This window comes from Equus caballus, chromosome X (genome assembly GCF_041296265.1).
Source record: "Equus caballus isolate H_3958 breed thoroughbred chromosome X, TB-T2T, whole genome shotgun sequence".
NCBI classification, from domain to species: Eukaryota; Metazoa; Chordata; class Mammalia; order Perissodactyla; family Equidae; genus Equus; species Equus caballus.
The window spans coordinates 143,073,045-143,081,326 of NC_091715.1; positions in this window are offsets into that span (position 1 = coordinate 143,073,045).

Genomic DNA, 8,282 nt, shown 5'->3' on the forward strand with positions numbered 1-8,282 from the left:
CCTGAAAATGTATCAGAAGCTTAAGTATAAACCTAAGACTATACAAAATCTAGAAGAAAATAGGAGAAAGTCTTGTTGAGTGTGGGTTATGCAAAGATTCATTCAAAAACTAAAATCTCAACCTATAAAATAATTGATAAATTGCACTTCATCAAATTTAAGAAATTCTGCTCTTCAAAAGACCTGTTAAGAGAATAAACAGACAAGCTACAAGCTGGGAGAAATTATTTGCAAATCACATATCTCATAAAGGATTGTATTTAGAATACATAAAAATAAAACTATCAAGATTTAATAAGAAGAAAACAACCAAATTCAAAAATGGGTAAAAATATTCATGAAAGAACATATGTGGATAGCAAATAAGCACATAAAATAATGCTCAACATTACAAGCTATTAGGGAGAAGCAAATTAGAATCTTGAGGTACCGTTTCAGACATATTAGAATACCTAAGACTAAAAAGACTGACCATCCCAAGTGTTGCTGAGGTTGTGAAGCAACTGGATCTCTCATACACTGCTGGTAGGAATGTTAAAATAGTACAATCGTTTTGGAAAACAGTTTTGCATATACTTACTATATTACCCAGCCATACTACTCCTAGGTATTTACCCAAGAGAAATTAACGTGTTCGTACAAAGATTTGTACATGAATTTTCACGACAGCTTTATTCATAATATCCAAAAACTACAAGCAATTCTAACGTTCTCTAACAGGTGACTGGTTAAACAAACTGGTATAACCATACAATGGAGTACTAACCAGCAACAAGAAGAATGAACTATTGTACACACATCAATATAGATTAACATCAAAATAATTATGCCAGGTAAAAGAAGTCAGATTAAAAGATAATAGTACATGCTGTATAATTCGATCTATATAAAACCTTAGAATATGCAAACTAATGTACAGTGACAGAAAGCAGATCAATGGCAGCATGGGGTGGGCGAGAATGGTCAGATGGGAGGGAGGGTTTCAAAAAGTGAATGAGGAAAGCTTTGGAGATGATGGATATGTTCCTTCTCTTGATTATGGTGATGGCTTCATGGGCTTATACTTAAATCAAAATGTATCAAATTGTACTGCATAAATATATGCAGTTTATTGTATATAAATTATATCTCAATAATCTTTTTTTTCTGCTGAAGAAGATTCACCCTGAGCTAACATCTGCTACCAATCCTCCTCTTTTTTCACTTCATGAAGATTAGCCCTGAGCTAACATCTGCACCAATCCTCCTCTATTTTTTTGTATGTAGGGCACCTGCACAGCATGGCTGGTAAGTGAAGTAGGTCCATGCCTGGGAGCCAAACCCACAAACCTGGGCCACTGAAGCAGAGTGCACAGAACCTTAACCACTCGGCCATGGGGCCGGTCCCAATAATCCTATTTTCTGTAAAGGGCTTTTCCGCTAAGAAAACTTTTTAAACACATTTGGGCTTCACTTTCAAGATAGTCAATTATGCACATGTGTTTACTTTTTTTTCTCAAATAGAAATGCATTGACCCAAAGTGATTTGGAAGCGCATGTTGGGGGACCTAAAATAGTCTAGAAAGTGAATCCAAGAAGATTTTCCAAAGGAAGTGACATTTATTTTGAGATCTGGAGAGTAAATAAGAGATGAAAAGGCTAACACAATGGGAGGAAAATTAAGAAGAGAGCTGCAGGTAGAATGAATCATGTGAGAGGTTTTCCAGCTTGGTTAAATATTCTGTTTCCCTGGACCTCAGTGAGATTGAGAATATATAGAATTTCAAGATATTTTTTTGAGAATTGATTATATTTTGAATATTGATTTAAAGAGAAGTTGTTTTAAACAAGACACCTTGGATATTGCATTACACGTAATACCCCATAAGCATAGAGCTGGAAAGACTCTTAAGAGAGCAGCGAAGGCAGTCTCAATTATAATCTCCTTCTCTCTCTCGACAGTCATATATAACACATGGTAACTCTCAAAAGAAAGGTAATTCTCACAGTCTTTTAATACACCTGTGACTTCCCTATGGGAATCTCCACTCTCAACTAAATGTTTTCATTTTACAAATGGGATAACTAAGGCCCAGAAAGGGTAAAGAGACCTCTCCAAGATCACACAGCAAAGAAATAGCAGAATTAGGATAAGAATTCAGGTTTTCTGAGTCCCAGGCCGGTGGGGCTCTTTCTGCAATAACCAGTGAGACAATACAGTGTAACATGGGCTCTGGAGTAAGGCTGACAGGGTCAAAGCCTGGCTCTCTTTTTCAGTCGTCATGTAACCTTAGACAACTTAATCTTCCTGAGCTCAGTTTCCTCATCTTTAGGATTAAATGGTCAATATTTTGAAAAGTATTTAAAACAGTGCCCAGAAAACAGTGCCTTGGAACACTGCCTGAAATAAAAAATGAATATTTGCTATTTAGGGAGAACTCTAATGAGTCGCCATGGCTGTTGGGTAGAGCCCCATGACACATTCACATCTTGCCATACTTGATAAACTTATCGGCATCGTGGAAAACAAGAAAAGGTCTGGCAGCTTATCACTCAGAATGAATCCTATTAGCATTAAAGAACAGAAACACAAACCAGCAGAGACTCTAACTTTGAAAGAGATTGATCTTAGGGCATATGCCCAGCTAACTCAGAATCTCTCCTCTCACATGTACACGTATAGGGTGAAGAGACCATAAGACAAAATTTCCCAAGTTCTTCCAGAAAAACCCTTACTGTAACTTGAATCCCAGGACCCAACTATAAGTCCCCAGGTCAGGCCAGAAGCTGGTGATCAGGCACTAGGCATGGGAGCCTGCATTTTCAACTGGGAGAAGTTAACATGCTGAGTGTACTTTTCTCTCATTCATTCAACAAATATTCACTGAGCACTTACTCTGTGCCAGGCACTGGTTTAGACACGGGAGATATAGCAGATAACAAAGTACCTGCCACCATAGGGCTCACATTCTAATCAGGGTATATAGACAATAACCAAGCATGCAAATGCTATGTCAGAGAGTGGTAAGTATAACAGAAAAAATAAAAAGCAGGGTAAGGCGGATAGGTAATGTCATGGAGGGGGATGTGTGTGTGTGTGTGTGTGTGTATACATATACACACATACATATATATGTATATATGTTTAAAATCTAGAATATATATGTATATGTATCTCCCTTAATCCAGCTACCTGATATTCTCTATTCCCCTTACTCTGCTTTTATTTTTCTGTATGCTTGTGTGTGTATATATATATATATATATAAAATATGTGTATATATGATATGTAGGTGTGTGTGTGTATAAATTGGCACCTCATGAAAAGTAAATATCTGAGTAGAACATAAAGGAAGAAAGGGAGCAAACTCATGCAAATATTGGGGAGGGGAAGAAGAGTCTAGAGAAAGTAAGCATCAAGTGCAGAGGCCACGGACAGGAGGGTTCTTGGCATGTTTAGGGAACAACAAGGAAGTTTGTGTGGCTGAACCAATTGAATAAGAGGGGCTGTGGTAAGAAAATGAGGTTTCAGATATAGTGAGCAACACTGTCATACAGGGCCTTATAGATCATTGTAAGGAATGTGGATTTTACTTTGAGTGAAATAAGAAAACATTAGAGAATTTTGAGAAGAGGCCTAATGTGATATGACTTACATTGTCAAGAGCTCACTCTGGCTGCAGTGTGGAGAATATGCTGTGGTAGAGTCAGGGCAGAAGCAAGGACAGCACTTAGGAGATAATTGCAATAATCCAAGTGAGAGATGATTGGGGCTTAAGCCAGGATGGTAGCAGGGGAGAAGATAAGAATTGGTCATAAACTCAATATATATTGAAGGGTTGGATGATTGAGTGGATGTGTTATAGGGAGCGAGGAATCAGAAGTGACTACAAGACTGTAGACCTGAACAACTAGAAGATTGGACGTGCCCTATACCAACAAGAGAGGATTGTGTAAGAAATGTGTTTGGGGAATAAGGACAGAAGTTCAGTTTGCAATACACTCAATCTTGCTATAACGTGACATATGTCTTCCTAAAAATCACTGTACTATGCAAAATTACTCAATAAAAACCCAGAATTTATAGGAAAAATGGGGTTATGGACACAACATTCAAAAACTTCTTCAATGACACATAAAAAAGTAGGAACTTATTTTAAACATAGCACAGTTTTACACGTCAAGTGATTAAGAAATATATAAAAACTGCACAGTAAATATGGCACTTTACCTTGAAAAAGACAGGAAGTTTGTTCGTGGAAGTGAGCATCAGAAGAGTTGCAGTTTGTGAGTTACTTTGAAGAGGTGAAAAGGGGTTTATCTGAAATTGGAGAGAAAGTTATAAGGCCAGATGTGGATGGGTGTGGCTCCTAATACACATGGTAACCTGAGATAGCTGGCAGATATTTGAAGTGTGTACACATTTGTTTTGTGCAATCCTATATGGCCCAGTTCAGCCAGTTTTCTGTTTTCTTCAAGTGTTTTTCTTGGGCAAAATCACACATAAAGGAAATCCGCATTACACTCAAATTGTCCCCTAATATATCAATCACATTGGAGCAAATTCATGTCTTCAAAGCAAGTGTTATAGCATAACCAGCTATATGTTAGACATCAAAATGGACATGTCAACTAGGCAGTTGGATTTACAAGTTCAGAGTTCATGGTAAGATAGTGGCTAAATCTAATTTGAAAGTCATCAACATATATATGCTACTGAAAGCCATGGGAGTGGATGAGACTACCTAGGGAGTGAATATAAATATGGATGTCAAAGAACTGTGCCCTGGGACATCCCAACATTTAGAAGTCAAGAAGATGAGGAATAAGGAATGGATTCTGAGAAGGAGCAGCCAAAAAGGTTAGAGGAGAATCAGGGAAGTGAGCTCTCCTAGAAGTCAAATGAAGAAAGTTTTTAAGGAGCAGGGAGCCATCAACTATGTCAAATAAAGCAGATAGGTCAATTACAAAGAGGACTGAGAATTGTCCTCAGACTCTGATTAACTGAAGGTAACCGGCAACCTTGACAAGAACATTTGAGTGGAGTGGTGAGAAAGAAAGCCTGATTGGAGGCAGTTGAAAAGGAAATGGAGAAAAACGGGTTGAAGAAAACTAGTATAGGGAACTCTTTTGAGGGGAGGAGAAATAGAGAAAAGGGCAGTGCGAGGTATCAGCTTTTCTTTTGAGATTGAAGAAATTACAGCTGTTTTGTATGCTAATCAGAACGATTTAGAAGAACGAAAAAATTGGATTGTCTCAGAGACAAGGGAGAATTGCAGGATCTGCCTTTGTACTAAGAGGCTAGAGGAAACAGAATCTAGAGCAGAGATCCTAAGAGTATGGACAGTTCATCAAAGTAACAAGAGTGAACACAGAGTTCTGGGCAGAGATGTGGGTAGGTGAGGGAGATGCCGGTGGTATGTGGAGGTTCTCTTCCAATTGCCTCTGTTTTCTCAGTGAAGCAGGAAGCAAGATCACCAATTGAGAATGAGGTAGGGGAGGAGGTGTTGGACATTCTAGGAGAGAAAAATCATATTGTTGTTCAGGAGAGCTTGAGAGTGAAAGGACTAGGTAACATGAGAGCAAATTTGTACCAAAAAATTCCTGCACATAGAATTGACATATGTAATAAAGGGTACAAATAATTTTAATGTTGTTAAATTCTGTCAAATTACCCTCTGAGATTATATTAGTTCACGTTACCACATGTAAAAATGCCTGCTTCCCTGAGCCAACATAGTATCCTATTAAAAATTTTTACGCTTTCCAATCCAATAGTTGAAAATTATATCAGTGCAATTTTAATTTGCATTTTTCTCACTTAAATGAGATTGATCATCTTTTCTTATGATTAATGATCAAAGACCACAGATAGAACTGGATCCTTCCAGGGAGCAGTGACTTGGTAGATTAGACAAGCGATTTCTTTTTGTCTTAGGTTTTCACTCATTCAACCAGTATTTAGTGCCTGCTATGAGTCATACACCATTCTATTGACTAAGGGGTACAGCAATGAACAACAACAACAACAAAGGTCAGAACCTAAACTGAGCCCCATAGCCTGTAATCACAGAAACTCCAGGGAAGAAGAGGTCTCAGATAACTTCTAGTCCAAAATCACAAAACAAGGATCAAGACTAGTACCAAGGGCAAAGATCAAGCTTTCTGTTAGGTGCTATGAAGAGAGACACAAAGATTTGTAAGCAGGCAATGACATAAGTCAGAGCTAAGCTTGAGGCTGACAAATCAACCCACGTGTTTGTGATGGACTGAGGATGGAGGAAAAGCAGTGGCTGGTTCATAGGAAGTACTTAGCGAATATTAAAGGAGAAGAAGAGGAAGAACTATCCAAGAAGGAAAAGCAGCCCTCTTCTTCACAGAACTCTGAATCAAATGGTCTTGTAGGGTTCTCAGAGGGAAATAGAACACAGAGGAAACAGCTGCTAGAAGCTGTGCTCAGCCGCTCTCTCAGGTCTCCTTGACTCTAATTTTCCAGACATTGTACGCAATGGGCAATTCCAGAGCAGAGCTGGAGGTATGCCTGTTTAAAGATAGATTTGCAGCCTCAAATAAATTCCTCCTGGCAATGTTCTCAGCTATTGCCCCTGGGGACTGGTACAAATTTCCATTCAAGTATCAAATGACCAAATATGCTGAACAATTTAACTCAGATTTGTCTGAACCAAGGTCTTCAGTGATAATTAGACATGCAAACCGAAAAAGCAATGCTACTTGAGAGGTTTTGATGCTTTCTGTCTCCACTGGCAGTGCTCACTTGTCTACAATTCTAGTCAACAAGGTAAATTGGAAAACTGACCAGTAAAAATAGAAAGCATCTGGAGGAGCTGAACAAGATGGTGACATAGAAGGCTCCTGAACATTCCTCCTTCCACAGACACACCCAATGTACAGCTACACATGGAGCAACTCCCTCTGAAAGAAATCAAGAAACTAGATGAGCAACTCCTACACATTAGGAGAATGAGAAATTACACACATCAAAACAGATAGGAAAGGCCAAGACACTCTCTCACCATAAACCCCACCACAGCACAGTGCCATACAATTGGAAGGGAACTCCCAATCCCCATCTTCTCCCTGAGGAGCAAAGGGTTTTGACTGCACATCTAGTGCCCCAATATTTAAGACCCCCACACAAGGAATGGGCCCCCAAAACACGTACCTCTGAAAGCCAAGAGGGCTTGTGTCCACAAGACATACAAGACTAAAGCAAACAAAGAAGCAGTTCTTAACGTATGTGAGCACACAAGCACTTGCTGTGGCTATCCCAGAAGGACTCAGCACAGAGGGAGCAGACAAAAACACCCATCTCTTAGTCTTTCCCTGAAAGGGATCTAACCACATACTTTACAAGCTGCTGCCCAAGGGTCTGGCTTTTAATTTTAGCTCACATCTAGAAGCTGGCTGCAATCCTTTCCCCACCCTGCCCAGAGACTGGGGAAGCCGGTGGGAACTTACCCCACCTCCTCCTTCCGGTCGGCTCAAATGATAAAACCAAGTCACCAGTATCTCCCTGGAAGGAGCTTATACATATATTTGGCACCCCACCTTTGGCAGTTGCCACCCGAGGGATGGGACCCCAAATCACCCAGCTCTGATAGCCAACAGAGCTCGCATTCACGAGTCCTACAGGACTATAACAAAGAAAGAAGCAGTTTTTAGATGAGTGCAGGAGGACCCTCTCCATGGCTCTCCTCCCAGGACTCAGCACAGAGGCAGAAGGAAAAAAACACTCATCTTCCAGTTTCTCCCTGGAAGGGTCTTAACTACATGCTTTCCCAGCTGCTGCCTGAGGGTCCAGCTTCTAATCAGCCTGCATCTAGGTGCTAACTGTGATCCTCCCCTTTGGGATGCTGATAGATCTTGGCACACCCTCAACTAGTGGGAGCCACCATGAACAAAGAAGGTGGCTCGGACAATCATAAAGGTTTGAGGGCAACCAGGAGCTTGAGCCAGGCTGATTGACAAGGTTCATCTCCTACACAAGACCACTCTGTCAAGACTGGGAGAGGTGGCTGTTTTACCTAGTGTGCAGAAATCAACACAGATATCAAGGAAAATGAAGAAACAGAGGAATACGTTTCAAACTAAAGAACAAGATAAATCTCCAAAAACAGAACTTAATAAAATGGAGATAAGTAATTTACCTGATAGAGTTCAAAATAATGGTCATAAAGACGCTCACCAAGGTCAGGAGAGCAATTCCTGAACAACCCATGGAATGGGAGAAAACATTTGCAAACCACATATCAAATAAACGGTTAATATCAAATATATACAAA